Source organism: Toxorhynchites rutilus, chromosome 3 (assembly GCF_029784135.1).
Source record: "Toxorhynchites rutilus septentrionalis strain SRP chromosome 3, ASM2978413v1, whole genome shotgun sequence".
In the NCBI taxonomy this organism is placed as follows: Eukaryota; Metazoa; Arthropoda; class Insecta; order Diptera; family Culicidae; genus Toxorhynchites; species Toxorhynchites rutilus.
The window spans coordinates 53424906-53441380 of NC_073746.1; the positions used below are offsets into that span (position 1 = coordinate 53424906).

Here is a 16475-nt window from a genome sequence, read left to right on the forward strand (position 1 = left end):
TTATAGTAGTTTGATAGTATATTTTTACGAAATCACATGTTTTAAAGGATTATAAAATACACCTTCTATTTGTGTCAATGCGCCCCTCATTCGAGCTAACTTTTAATCGATCACCAGATGATTATTTGGCACGTATTCAGACCTTTTCTGGATTACAACACTTATAAATATTATAAACATCATGCTTGCTCACCATTTGTATCGGATTTACATAGCTAAACCATTAAATTAACGCATTTTGATGAACTCAATTCTGATCATGAGTTGTCCAATTCAATAATGTTGATTTCTATGGCAACCAATTCACATGATTTCTATGGCAACCGCTTGGCGCGCTGCAGTTTGTTTATGTTTGCTTATGGTGTGCTTCGCGCATAGCAAAAGTATGGTTTTTCTGTGTTGATTGTGTTGAGGTGAACACTTCTAAAATGCCCAAGAAAAGGCAATATTCTGAAGAAAGCCTAAATTATGAATGAATCAATATGATGACAGTAAACTCAAGCAATGATAAATGCAACATCTAATTGTGAATTCGAATGTTTTCATTCAAAAATAGAGATTTCTAAAACCATACAAACCATGATCATTTTTTTGGGCAAACCATGATCAGAGGTGGTCAAACCATGATCATAATTCTTCTTTAAGGAAAATCGTAAAAAAACATAAAATTTTTAATAATTTCAACACCTTATGGTAGTATTAGCAACTAGAGACTTGGGGCTTTTCAACAAACCCAAACTCGTATCGATTATGTGTGATTTTCATGAAGAAAAATCGATTTGCATTTACTAGTTGCGTAAAAACACCCCAAATTGGACAAACCAAGATCATTTACCCTATACCGATAAAATCGTTGAAATCATCCAAGTAGACCGGCATGTGAGCACTCGCTCGATTGGCCAGGTACTGGGTATAGACCATAAAACCGTTTGGAACCATTTGAAGAAGAAGAATTCCAAAAAAAGCTGGATGTATGGGTGCCACACTAGTTGACGCAAAAAAATCTTTTAGACCGAATCAACGCCTGCGATGCACTGCTGAAACGGAATGAACTCGACCCATTTTTGAAGAAGATGGTGACTGGTGATGAAAAGTGGATCACGTACGACAACCTAAAGCGTAAAAAGTCGTGGTCGAAGCGCGGTGAGCCGGCCCAAACCATCGCCGAGCCCGAATTGACGGCCAGGAAGGTTTTGCTGTGTGTTTGGTGGGGTTGGAAGGGAATCATCCACTATGAGTTGCTCAACTATGGCCAGACCCTCAACTCGGTTCTCTACTGTGAGCAGCTTGACCGTTTGAAGCAGGCAAATGACCAGAAGCGGTCAGAAATGATCAATAGGAATGGTGTTGTTTTCCACCAGGACAACGCTCGGTCTCACACATCTTTGATGACCCGTCAGAAGCTACGGGAGCTCGGATGGGATATCCTCTTGCACCCACCGTATAGTCCGGACCTGGCTCCAAGTGATTATCATCTCTTCCGGTCCATGCAAAACGCTCTTGGTGATACTAAGTTGGTCTCAAAAGAGGCTTGCGAAAACTGGCTGTCTGAGTTTTTTGCAGAGTAAAAGGGGGGGTTTTATAAGGGGGGATAATGAAGTTGCCTTCTAAATGGCAACAAGTTTGCGAACATAACGGCGCATATTTGACTTAAATTGGATAATTTTAAGTATGTTAAATAAAGCGTCAAATTTCGATCAGAAATACGATATTTCTTTTTCCCCAACCCTATATATAAAAATAGATCTGTGTGTCTGTCTGTCTGTCTGTCTGATTCTTATGGACTCGGAAAGTACTGATCCGATCAACATGATAATTGGTATGTAAGGGTTTTTGGGGCCGGTGAAGGTTTTCGTGATAGTTTGAGACCCCCCCCCAAGGGTGGGGTTTTAGGGGGCATGAAACCAAGGTTTTAGAGGGCATGAAACATTTCTAAAGTGGTTCAACACTCCACTTACTTTTCTGAAGATAGAGGGGGGGGGGGGGTGTCTGCCATAGAAATGAATCACAAATTTCTGCATGACTCGAGAACTAATCAAGCAAATGGAATCAAATCAGGCATATGGTGGTTTTAGGGTACCTACAAACGCATGAAACGAAAGAGTACGCATATAATTATGAACTTCTGGTTAATATGCGTTGAAGTGCTCCTGCAATTTACTCCAAACTTTTATCGGTCGGCTTAAAAAAAACCGCTAAATGTATCAATATGAAACCTTCACAGGTGTTTTGGGGATACACTAGGCTAAGAATTTCCCTGCTAACATTATAACTTACTGCAATATTGACTAAATTACAGATGATTTTCTAAAATCCTGTTTTTGATTCTTTTTAAAAATTGATGCAAAAAAAATAAATTTGTTTTCGTCAAACCAACAAATTAAACTTGTACATACAGGCAAACCTTTTTTTGTGCGGGGGATAGGGATCGCATAAAAAATCGTGCAAAACTTCACCAGTCGCTTTTAAAAACCGTGTTCGGTACACATTTTGAAAAAAACTTTTTTTGTGCGGTAGATAGGGACCGCATAAAAAAAAGTTTCCCCCAAGAAAACAACTCGCCGTTCACCGTTCAATTTCCTTTTGTTTCTCTGCTTCTCTTCGGTTGCTCGTGGCTGTTTTGTGCTTTTAGTTGCATGTCGAAACGTGTTGCTGTTAGAAATCATGTCATGCAAAAACTTAGAAAAACTTAGAGCATTCGATGAGAGGAGGCGAATGATTTCAGAAGTGGATAATTGAGACGTAAATATGCTTTTTTCGCACTGAAATGCATATACCATTCAGAATCATATTTCGGACACTTAAGGCATATGATGCAGAAAACAGACCTAAACTTTATGTACAGGTATTATTTGGTTGATATGTTTAATAAATTAGTTCAATATGCTTTTAAGCTTTCTACTTTGGTACCTATTTGATTCAAAACATAAAAAAATCATCGAAAAAAATGCTTTTCAAATGAAGCGAATAAAAATCAAACTTTGGACACTAAATCAAATTTCGGACACTTTATTTTGTAATTTTTTGAACGGAAATTACATTACACTTGATTATATTTTATAGTCAACTGCGAAACACTTACAAAGCAACCACAGTAAACTGTTAACGATGATGAGAACTGATGAAACACGGGAGAAATATTGATTAACGGGTAAATTCTACGTGCTCACGCTGAGCAAACGTCAAACACAAACGATAGTGAGTAGTGTTGATAGATTTTTGCCGATTATGTTATAATTCAAGTGTAGTTCTCATATGAAATGATAGTGACACTAAGGGATTACTCTAAAGAAGCAATTGTGATATTATTTTTAAAGTTATATCATCAGTGCATCAATCATTTCAAGATATTAGATCAAAGTGTCCGAAATATGATCCTGTGTGAAATATGATTCAGAACGGCGAACCATCGAAAAAAACTAAATGGACGATAACTTCGTCAAATATGCTTCTTTTCATATACCGCACAAAAAAACCGCACAAAAAAACCGCACAAAAAAAATCGCACCAAAAGAAATTCGCACAAAAAAAACCGCACAAAAACAGGTTTTACGGTGCGATCATTGTTTATCGAATTATTCATCATCAAAGACGAGGGGGTATTTTTCATTCAAACAAAAATATCTCTGTATAGAAAGGTCCAATATGAACCTTATAGACCTTATAGACTAATGTGCTCTGAGCAAATTTTTTTCAAATGAAGTTCATGCTAAATTACATACACCTATTGAAAAAATCACTCTTGAGTCAAAAAAAATATTTCACCCATGGAGAAAAAACGGTTTCCTAATGCAAAAGTGCGTGTAATTATTAATTCAAATAAAAAATAAACGATTGAATTTTCGCATATTTTCAGGTCATTCTAGAAAAATATGCTTATCAGATGCTTTTATCATAATACGACAACGATAGACAATGATTGCTATAACGAAAATAATTATTAAGTTTTTCCACATTTTTAATTAGAAATGGGTCAAAATGATACCCGGCAGAATTTAATATGCGTGAAGACGTTTTTTGTGATTCTAAATTATTTCCATTCCCTATGATATATTGTTATTTGTTATTTGACACGGCGTTACAACCTATCAAAAATCACTAAAAAATCGATGTTACACTATGTACCTTTAATTTTTTGTTTCGGATGTATTATGAAATCCATACAGAGAAAATACACTATGTTCGCGACCAACAGCGCGAATGTTTAGCAGGTGTGAAAATAGCTTCCCTTTTTTTAACCCTATCCTTACCCCCATCCAAATCATTTTCTCCCATTCAAAATGCAATGTATGACACATCCACAATCAGCACAGTAATACGATGCAAAGCATTACAGAAGCCGAACTCACACAAACAAATATGTGCATGCAAACCGATTCCTGCTAAAATACCATCATTTCAAATCCAATTTTCCAATGTGTAGCATCGCGAAATAAATCCACAAGTGTTGAAAAGTATTCTGGTGTTTAATTTTCCAAGTGTTAGAAGTTTCCGTGTAAAATCCTGAGCTTACAACCCGAGACCTCCTTCAGCCGATCCGTCTAGTTCCTCAATGGTGTGATCCACCACACTATAACCAACAGTTATGCATGGGAATCGAAACAATCTCGATACAAACTAGTACAACTCTTTCAATTTTCGAGAATATATATATCAGTCCGTTAACGGAATGAAATTTGAAAAAAAAATATCTATAAAACGTTTTCAAAGTAGCACAACACGTGCGGTCCAGCTTTTGGAGGCCAATGGTCGGTTGTTTCGACTTGCCATAGTATTAAAAGTCCTCGAGCCATGTCTGCATGCCGAATTGGGGCCATACATCTAATGGCAACGAATGGGAGAATTAAAAGAAGATTCAAAGACTCTTTTTTATGCTACTTTTGCGTGGGTGTTGGCCCGACAGCCTGAGGGGATACAAGGATTAGTTAGGGAATGTTTTGCCTTTTCTTCTTTAATTTAAAGTTTTTCTCTTCTTGAATGTAATCTTTTTCATGCATTAGGAGCAAATTACTCGTTGACATTAAATTGTTTTTGTAGTCTTTGCTTGAGGACGATTCTCATTTGCATTACTCTATGTATTTTAGGTAAATCATTTTGGAATGAAAACTGAAAACTGTTTCCATATCACTACTGCCTTGGATGATCATGATTATATTCGTAACCCTATGGCTCGCCTTTTTCGCAAAATATTCGTTTTGTATGCCCTGAATTTCAAATTTAATCGGGAAATCTGTGTAGGGCATTGATAAGCATGATCGCAACATCAACGGCTCTTCGTAATTCGCATCGAGTAAATGTTCAGTTAACCAAAGTGTAGTTCAATGTTTGTTAACCTTTGAATTTAATTCCCGTTTATGTCGCAGTCTTTTTAGTTGTACAAGATTTAGCGAATTATCACAACAGTAATTTTATTTGCAATGCTATCATTTATAGAACAAACCAAAAAACTTCCTCGTTTCTCGTTTTTGTACACCAATTCTGATAAAACTTCGAATTACTCGACGGATTACATGCACAAAGTTCGTAATAAATTTTCAAAGCACACATTTCTCGAAAAGGCCGTTTCGGTACAAATGGATTCCCCAACGTTAAAAACAGTGTGCAGATGGACATAAACGAAGCTACCCAGCAGTTCGCTAATTCTACTCTATTCCCAAACCAGCAATGTCACGAAACCCGGATACAAAGTTCAGAGCAGCCGGCAAACACTTGACATAGGCACATAAAACTGTATCCCAATCTGTGGTCGTCCCCCCATCCACAACCGAGTCAACCTGGAATTCTCTGAAAACGAAATGTGCCGAAGTTATACCCTTTTGCGAGGAGTCCGACACCGTTCACCATTAACGAGAATGATGGATATTCCGCTTTTGGATATTTAGCGGCAGTTTTCGACCTGACTTTGCAGCACCAACGTTCTTCTCATCTTGAGAAGAATAGAAACGCTACAAATTGTATTTACGATTCCCGCGGGGTGCTACCGAAAAAATCTCCTTGAATGTTTTCCTTTGCTCGGTGTGTCGGCAGAAGATGTGCTTGGAGCTAGCTGTGGCCGATAATTCTCCCTCGGTGGACGCGAGCTGATGTTTGAAGATGAAAGAAGTTCTTTTCTCTTTTCGTTCCTTATCTCATTCCACTCCATCAACTACCCGGAAAGTCCCACAAGCACAAGAAAACCACCTTGCCAGAAGGGAAAATCCTCAGAAAATTATCCACCGTACCGAAGTTCTCACCTTCTCGGTGGTTGCGGGTTTTTGTTTAATTTGAATGCAAAATTCATAACCAGAAAAGTTAATTTTGCTTGTTGTATGTTGGTGTTGTTTTCTTTTTTTTCAACAACAAAAAGTACAAACAACAAAACATTCATAAGAGTATCTTCGGTGGAGAAAAGCTTTGTCGAAGCTATGAATGGTGTGGATGAAGCGTAAAAGTTCTTGGGAAGAGTACGGAGTGGGAAATTTACATAAAACAACTACCCGGCTGCAAGAAGTAAAATGCTTCAGTGAAGAGAATTTTCACAATCACTGAAACGAGGGATCGTTGAATGAAATCAAGAAATTCCCTGGATGTTGATTTGGTCAACAAAAGTGAAGTTTACTATTCGGAATTTGTCTTTCATCGCTTGCGCTATATTTCATACACTATTTGCGGCTTTTATTATTTAGAAAAAAATCACGGTTTGCACATGAGATCGGGGTTAGAAAAAAATGATGCCAAATGTCTTCAATTTGTAAGAAACGTCAAAATTTACTGTCATCTCGATTGTTTTTTGTCAAAAATTGACTCTCTGGTATACTCTGAGAGTCGTTTCTTATAAATACGCGGCAAAACGTATGGTTTGGGATGCCAATAGTCATCTAAATTTTGCATTCGGGATTTTCTGCAAAATTTTGATTTGCACGATAAAATACCCTCTGTAAAATTTTAGCTCAATCGAACTTCGTTTACTAGTGTCACCAAGAAAAATACCGTGGTTTCCATTCAAGTTTCGAGTTCGGTGATGCGATCAATTTCTCGATACGCTAGTTGGAACACGTGCCATTCAGTAAATCTGATAACCCCTTCTCGGACTTAACAGATTTCATTTTCCTTTTTTTTATAGTCAGGATTGATGATCTTGTGTATGCACCGCCAATCCCTTCATTTTACCGAAAATCTTACATCTTTACCATTCCCTTGTGTACACACACAAAACAGATATTATTTGGATTCCTTACGCAGCATCTACAAAACAGAATCCTTTATCGCAAATGTACCGGGACATTTTCCAGCTGGTAGCAAACTTTTCAGTCTCCCTTGAAAAAAAAAGGACAACTCGTAATCTGGCATGCTTCCACGAACACCTTCCTTCGGGTGGAGGGAGGATTCAAGGGTTTTCTCGGTTCAACATCCCTTCGAACCGGCCTGACCCCAACAGTAAATTGAAATTTCCCTTCTTTCCCTACTTTCCAACACACAGCACAGGCACGGTGTTTTGATCCCCAATCATTCCTCGCAACCGTGCCGAGTGGAGCCACGGGGTAATTATTTAGATGTGTGTAGGTTTGTAAACATTCTAGCTGGCAAATTCAGGCGATGCATTAGGCAACGGCAACGTTGGGTGGGGATGTTTTTCGGCATGCGGTATGGACATTTCATACCCTGTGTGGGAAGCTCACCAAATCCACCACTGCGAATACAACTGTTTGTGGTAACATATACGGGGAGGGTTAATTTAGTATAAAATATAACGCTGACCTTTTCCCCTCCCGAACACAATCTGGACGAGTTGGAAGTGTGGTCACTTGAGTTCAATTTGATGAGGGTGATTATAATGAGGAAACGCTTTGGTTTGAATACTTTAGGCATAATTGTCGAATATATCATGCCCAAAAGCGGCTAATTTGGACAGCATGTATCAAATTAAATGGATTAGCGCCTATTTATGTATTTGTGATATGTTTAGGCCACAAATAGAGTAATAATAAAGCACATGTGTAGTTGTAGAAATACCTAAATAATATAACCACATACGGTTTCATACCACTCCCCGTTTGAGAGATGTTGGCAATTTACAAGTCTCTTATTCAAACTCTCAGAATTTATTTTCCTTCTGGGGTTTCCTTGCCATTCATCAAGTGACATTCTCGTAGCCTTAAGTTTACCGGCAATCAAATATTTCTGGGGTGATAAACAAGTGAACAGCCACAAAACTTCAACCCGCGCAGGTCTACAACGGTAAGGGATTTATTTACCTCGTTGCATTGAGCGACTGCTGGTTCTATTTACTCGCCACAATATTTTTCTACAATTTATTTACTGCCAGTACTGATGAAAAACCCTCATTGGATGGAATGGAACATTCATTGCTAACCCAGACGGCGTGCCGGAATAGCATCCTGATAAACCGTGGATGGTTCGTAGGGCACAGGTAAAAGCAGCGAACGCTAAAAAGTTTGCTACGCCACCTGAATAACTTTATTATCGTTTGTCTGTAATATGACAGCAAACATAAGACGCAGTTTGTTACACATAAACCGGGATGGCGCGTGAAAGTCCAGCGAGATTATGGCTGTCTGTTTGAGGTAATTAATTTTTATTTAGTTCTGGAACTGTTTTCACTATAGGATTGTGGAAAGCGTTCCTAGTTATGGACATGGTAACTTTTTCGTGTCTTCAGGTGTCGATCTAACACTAAACCTACCACGAGCGGGTCAAATGTCGCTTTTTTGTCAGAATTGTCTGCAAATAACATTAATACATCGTTTTTAACCTTTACTACTTTTCTTAGAAATACATCGAATATATTTTTCAATATTTACTTCTTACCAAATTGTGCTAAATAACATATTTTTCGTAATACAAAGTAATTTGAACAACATTTTAAAAACGGATCACCTGCTGTGAACAGAAGGAATGGAAATACATGGAAAGGTATACATGAAATATGGGTAGGTTTAGTGTTAATATGGCTACTGAAAATAATGGAGAATAAATAGTTTTTTTTTCTTTCGACGTCGCCTTATTTTGTGTTATATCCATGATAGTACCCTACTTGCAATACTCTCCCACTAATTAACTATTCCGATAACGGGACAAGTTTTACAGTCATCATATCTTGATTGAAATAAAAACAAAGCGCTACTCCAGACATTTTGTTGGGAGCAACAACAGTTTCGCCAGTGTCATAATAATAGAAAAGGTGTTGAAGCAAAGTGAAAGTTTGTTTACTGTGGAAGTTTTACAGCTTCCCCTAACAAAGGGAGATAGAAAAAACAACAGATAAAACACTTACTCACAAGAGCTCATTATGTCAGAAATTATAGGAAAATGCAACTCGGACACTTGGCAGACTAAAGTCATAGTGTCCCATCGGAAATGCCGTATAATGTATCCCAACGAAAGCAACGATGAAGTAGAATCACACTCCCCACAGTCCGCACGGCTCGTATCCGACAGATGCTTTTCACCAGACAAGATCTGATTTCTTAGCTTGTGAGATTTTCTGCCGGGTCACCCCAACTGACCGTGTGGAAACTGGAAAACATTCGGTGCTTCCCAGTGTCCATTTGTTCATCTCTCCTAGCACCATTACCTCGAAAGCATTCGGTAAGTTTTTTCTGCTCGGTTAGATCTTTTCCATCGTGAAAAATTACTGGTTTTGATTGGAGACCCGACAGCCGGAGTAAACGAACACAAGGCAAAAGATTAAAGCATGAGATTGTTCGACTTAAATTCGAAATAATTATTCAATACTTATTTCCTAATTTATTTGAGTATCATTGGTCCCAGTTATTCTCCTATATTCAATTATATGAGACTGAATGAAATTTTTTCCAGATGAAAGACTTCAAAAAGGGTAAAAAAATCGAGACGAATACCGCTGTGTGTTCGTTGTTACATCAAATCATGCGGAGGGTCGCCACACACCGACACGCTATACACACCTACGAACGGTCTGGTGCTTCCCGACAGACTGTCCGCCTTCTCAAGAAATTTCGGTTTTAGCCAGAAAATAAATCGAAAAAAATCACACCAACCCTCTTCTCTAGCGCTTTCTGTGAACAAGCGAGTGGAATGCGAAAAAGGAGTGGAATTCAACCACCTCACCAACGGAATCCCTTCGCTTTAACATTATCGATCCCAAGTGAGGACTTACTGAGAATGTGTACTGCCAAAAATGCAATAAACTAGAAAGAAGTGGAGTTTTACCTTAGCTTCAATTTTATTCAGTTATCTCATGCCGGTAACGACATGCAATAAAAAAAAATGAAACTAGATGTGGAGCGGGAATGGGATCGACACCTTTTTCGGGTGGAATAGAGGAGCTGTTCAGTGCGGACAGTAGAATAACTTGTCCTCCAGTCGAGTTTTTTAAAAAAAAAAGGAGTGCTTGTGTTGTAGTTATATGGACAGTTCATGATTTTTGACGTAGGACTACGTCTAACAGAAACCGAACGTGTAAGAAATAATGAAAAATTTCCAACTCTTATAGCTTGACAATTTTTCGATAGATCGCAAAGAAGCTTGCATCGATTAATTGGAAATATTTTTACGCACATCACATCACAATTGAATGTTTGTAAAATGTCAAGAATTGTGTATCTCAATCCGCTAAACCCAACGTTTTGATTGGCCCAATGTGTGGTCTTCAAAATTTACTGGCCAAAAGGAACGACTAACGGGCTAATTTTTTCAATACCTTTCAGTAACTCAAATAAAGAGCGTAAAATTTTCTTTCTCCAAGAAAATTTCTCTTTGGACTCCCTAGAAACAGTAGGCGTGTTTGGTTTTGCTAGTTTGAATTTAGTCAAAGCAAAGATGGCGTCGAAACAGCACGTGCTCCGCGAACGCATTGTACGGTTCTACGAAACGCATTTCCAGCAAGGAAAAAAGTTCACGGTGGCACATTTTAAGGAAGAAAATGTACCTGTCAATACGGTATATCGTATCCTGGGTTCCCTGAACGTAGAGCGGAAGGTCGGAAGTGGTCGTCCAGTGACGATAATGACGAAGCAGAGGAAGACATCGTTAAATAAGCTGTTTGACAACAAGGACGCAACCAGCCTGCGTGACGCCGTTCGGAAATATGGCTGCTCCCACGTATTGATCCATCGGACCCTCAAGATGGAAGGACTCGTCTGCAGGAAGAAGACGAGGTCGCCGGAGTATACGGAGGAGCAGATTGAGACGATTAAATCACAGTGTCGGTGGATGACCAAAAAATACCGCGGGACGTCTTTCGATCTGGACGTCGAAAGCTATTTTCCGCTGTCCAAAACGCATATTCCAGGAAATAATAATTACTACTCCAGCGACAAGTCATCCACACCGCCTGAAGTGAAATACAAGTTCAAGCACAAGTTTGAATAAAAGGTTATGTTGTACATCGCCATTTCCGACCGGGACATTTCAAAGCCTTGGTTTAAGCCGTGCGGTCTGGCAATCAACCAACAAATCTATCGAGAAGAGTGCCTCGATAAAATCCTGCTGCCGTTCCTGAACAAGCATCACGCGGATGGGAAGTACGTCTTCTGGCCGGACAAGGCGTCTTTCCATTACTCCAAGAAGACGCTGGCGTATCTTGAGGAGAAAAAGATATCGTTCGTGCCGAAAGATAGTAACCCAACAAACTTGCCCCAGTGCCGCGAAATAGAGGATTTCTTTGGCTCACTCAGTGCCCTAGTGTATAAAAACAATTGGATGGCCAAGGACACGAAGCAACTGACTACAAAAATCCGGAATTGTATCCGGAAAATGGACGTAAGTGCCGTACAACGTTCTTGTGAGAGCATCGCGACAAAGTTGCGTCGAACAGCAGACCACGGCCCTTACTCAAACATTCACTGACATTTTTTTGAAGAAAATACATTATGTTATTAATAAAAAATACTGATGGAAAAAATTCTCATTTTTTATTTAACACCCGTTAGGATAGCAGCGTAATGAAATTTGAATACATCAATACAATTGCGAAAACAATCGTAGCTATCCACCGTACATACATTCTACCCAAGCAAAAGAAAAAATAAAAACCATTACTGTAATGTTGGCTTCACTTTAGCCAACTTCAGTCTCGCATCAGTGGAGATGTATATTTTTTCATTTAATCGATTATAAATTGGGGCATATTTCAATAATCGATTCATTAGAATAAGTGTCCGACTAATCGAGCCAGTATTTTGTTTTGTCATAAAAATGAATAGGCATTGATAATAATAATAAAAGATTACATAATTTGAAAAAAAAAATATCGAAGAGCAAAATAATAGATTTTGATTGACATCATATGTCAATATGTTGATAAATTCAACATAACGATGGCTATTTCTGAATTATATTGTCATTTTCCACGGTAACAGGCTTAGTTTCTATCGAAAACACACGCATTCGTCTAGACTGTGCAGAAATTAATTTCTTTTCCATATGATACTAAAAATCTGCTTTGTTGCTTCGTTATCAGTTGATCAGTTTTTGAAAATAATCTCTCATATGGAACTGAAGTAACAATCATTGGTAGGTACTTTAATGCATCCATAAATGTACATTAGATGGTCGTTGTTGGTTTCATTAACTGTGCTATCCATCCATACTGGTACAGCATTTATTCAAGTAGAGGCGAGTTGGTGTTTAATATATTGGGTTGGGGAAAAAGAAAGGTATTTCTGATCGAAATTTGACGTTTTATTTAACATACTTAAAATTATCCAATTTAAGTCAAATATGCGCCGTTTTGTTCGAAAACTTGTTGCCATTTAGAAGGCAACTTCATTATCCCCCCTTATATAACCCCCCCCTTTTTTTCTGCAAAAAACTCAGACAGCCAGTTTTCGCAACCCTCTTTTGAGGCCAACTTAGTATTACCAAGAACGTATTGCATGGACCGGAAGAGATGATAATCACTAGGAGCCAGGTCCGGACTATACGGTGGGTGCAATATATAATCCCATCCAAGCTCCCGTTGCTTCTGGCGGGTCATCAAAGATGTGTGAGGTCGAGCGTTGTCCTGGTGGAAAACAACACCATTCCTATTGATCATTTCTGGCCGCTTCTGGTCATTTGCCTGCTTCAAACGGTCAAGTTGCTCACAGTAGAGAACCGAGTTGAGGGTCTGGCCATAGTTGAGCAACTCATAGTGGATGATTCCCTTCCAACCCCACCAAACACACAGCAAAACCTTCCTGGCCGTCAATTCGGGCTCGGCGATGGTTTGGGCCGGCTGACCGCGCTTCGACCACGACTTTTTACGCTTTAGGTTGTCGTACGTGATCCACTTTTCATCACCAGTCACCATCTTCTTCAAAAATGGGTCGAGTTCATTCCGTTTCAGCAGTGCATCGCAGGCGTTGATTCGGTCTAAAAGATTTTTTTGCGTCAACTAGTGTGGCACCCATACATCCAGCTTTTTTTGGAATTCAATCTTCTTCAAATGGTTCCAAACGGTTTTATGGTCTATACCCAGTTCCTAGCCAATAGAGCTACCATACAAATGAAACACAAATTTCTGCATAATTCGAAAACTAATCAAGCAAATCTCTCTGAGGGGGTGAGGACTGCCATACAAATGAAGCATACATTTCTGCATAACTCAAGAACTAATCAAGCAAACTAAACATGTGTAGGTAAATTTGGCATGTGTAGGTTTTGAGAGTAAGAAACATTTCTAAAGTGGTTCAACACTTCTCCCACCTTTGTGAGGGGAAAAATTGTCCGCTGTCTTTATTCTATCATATTTTCTGTATAAAACATTTATTCCATGTAACGGACATGTTATTTGCAAGTGGTTAAAAAATCTTAAACGAGAATTGTGTCTGAAAATAATCTGATATTATAATGAAGAGTTTTGTTAGAAATACTAAGAATTTTATAGTAAAAAGTAAATTCAACGGCGTCGATTAGGAGATCAATCAATGAACAGTTCTGCGATTGGACCCATGAACTTGCTCATAGTAAGAAAACGTGAATGTTTGAAGGTATTGATAACAAAAAACAAATTTTGGGCGGGAAGAAGTTTGCCGGGTCAGCTAGTTGTCCTATAAAATTGGAAGCGAATGAACTGAAGAAGTTCAAAGCCACTATGACTCAAAATAACATCATCATCATAACCAAAACAACCCGGTCGAATGAACTTTTAAGTACAATTGAATATACAGGAAGAAGAAGAAAAATCAGAAGGAAATGAGAAATTGTGTTGAATTAAAATAAAAATTCAATTGAATCCAACGAAAATCGAAACCAGGAATGAATATTTCATAATGGATATTTTCCCGTGCATTCTTAACAGAATGCACAATATGATAATTATGCATATTATTTTTATTGTGTAAGCGTACGATTTTTTCTTCAAAATAATACAAATACTACTCTAATACTGTTCAAAAAGGTGGGTAATTCTAGACTATGTCTCCGATATTACCCACCTTTTTTTATGGATTGGATTTTCTTATATCACTTCTTGGCTGCAATTCGTTCATCGGATACCTCCACTAGGTGGAAAAAACTACTAGTGTTCAAACGTGATAGAAAAATAACACACACAATTGTACTGAATCACGACTTCAATTATTCTTGTTTATATATGTGATAAAAATAAATGACACATACCTGAAGATTCCTTCCGTCTCGAGGGGATTTATTTTTCGCAATTTCTCTCCACCAACGAACATTTACACCTAATATATTCTCGTCAGGAGCTGGCTATACGTTTGCGTATTATTGTGCCCTTCTCTCGTTTTCGCCAAAGCTGCATCAGTACTTAGGTTCTGGTTAAATTGTCAATGTCATTATCCAATGGACACCACAATATTTTACCACACTGTTCCATGCCAATATTCCTTTTTTATGTGACCTTCGTCTGTTTAAAAATCTTGGTATTTTATCACACCAGCTAACTAGCACTGCGATAAGTACAAAGCACTAAACATCCGTACAATATACTTCGTTTTATCCTCCGCATCGACCCTCGTTAAACCCTACAAAAGGAATTTGACTTCTCGATGTTTCATCTCTGTATACCACCATCCACTTTATACCATATCACTTTACGAGTATTGCAAAAGCACTGATATTCACGAGGCTCCCGAGATGACGGTCCGCTATTTGCGTTACGATTCTCCCAATTTTATATGCACATTTCAAACCAGAATTTATTTCACGACTAAAAAAGCTATATGCCTAATTCGTGTGTACAGATTTATGCTCTTCCACTACCGAATCCCCTTTGGAGCCAGAAACCATGAATCTTCTCTTCCTCCAGAAGAATGTTGCCCTTCAATTGGGAATTTCTTGCTTCACTCCGCGTTGAACTGTTCTTCACTCGCAGTAAGGTTCGAGGGCAAATAGCTTTATTTACTTCTTTTTCTACGCCCGAATTGTTAACAACCTTCTATAGGGTGTCAAAAACACTAGAACGCAGTGCTGCCGCGCCGCCCTTCACTGATGGGTATTCAGTGAAACACTTCAATTAATTAGGGCACGTTTACACTTACCATCATCATGTTCACAGTTCAATCTGAAACATTTGATGACGTACCGATTTCTGCGTGGGATCTAAAGAAGAACCTGGAAAACGTCAACCAAACAAACGCGGAAGAACCTTTATCGTCATTAACTTGCACATGAACACGTACCGATCTGAGCGTGTCCCGTCCTCTTCACACGAGCGTTCACAGTCAGTGACACGAGAGTACTGAGAATCTTAAAAAACAGTAAGCAGATTATCCCAACAATCATTGAATATTTTCTCAAACTCTCAGCATCAGATTTATCCACGTCTGTACACGTGCTCTTCTTCTCATGTTAATGGTTCTCGCATATCGCCCAAAGCCCCAAAACTCCGAACATTGAAAACCACTCGTACGGCCTTTAGGAAGCAATCGCGTAGTTCGGTTGCTTTGTGTGTGGTGAGGCTTGGTTCCGTCCGGTTCTAGCCCAAAACTCTGACATCCCTAAAACGTTGGCTTCCGTCTGGTGCGTGATGTGGCGTGATGTGGTGATGTGCCGGGCCCGGAATTAGCTGTAGCTATGAAAGCTTCACGACGAGCGGCATGGAGCGGGGAAAATTTCCCGGACATGCGCTTTGATTCGTTTACTTGAAGTTTGTTTGTGAACTTCGTGATGTAGTAAATATACACTTTGCAAAGGGGAAACTCGTACAGCAGCTGACGATTGAGTAAGGGTGGACATAAGGATATACGACGGAGAGGAGCACACAATTCTTAGGAATGTGACCTGCCATCTGGTTTCGACTAGTATGATCGGTCAGGCCACCCACAAATTTTGCTGGTGTGAATTATATTTAACTGTTTAAGAAAATGGTAAAAACATCCGCGTTGAAAATGCTTAATTGATTTTCTGGATAGTTCGCTTGTAACAGTTTTGAATAGTACGTACGCTCCACTCAACCATCATAGGAATTGTTGGGTTTCATTTTAACTATTGTCTGTCTGTCTTGTTGTCTTGTCTGCTCTCAACCACCACAGCAAGAAACCATGCTA

General features: G+C 38.8%; 1 long non-coding RNA gene across 1 annotated transcript in view; it reads right to left on the reverse strand.

Moving 5' to 3' along the window:
* Positions 1–15976, reverse strand: part of LOC129777436 (uncharacterized) — a 45328-nt gene extending 29352 nt beyond the window's left edge. The window contains exon 1 of the long non-coding RNA XR_008743242.1: positions 14584–15976. This is a non-coding gene — a long non-coding RNA (uncharacterized LOC129777436). The remainder of the gene's footprint in view (positions 1–14583) is intronic.
* Positions 15977–16475: the final 499 nt, after the last annotated feature.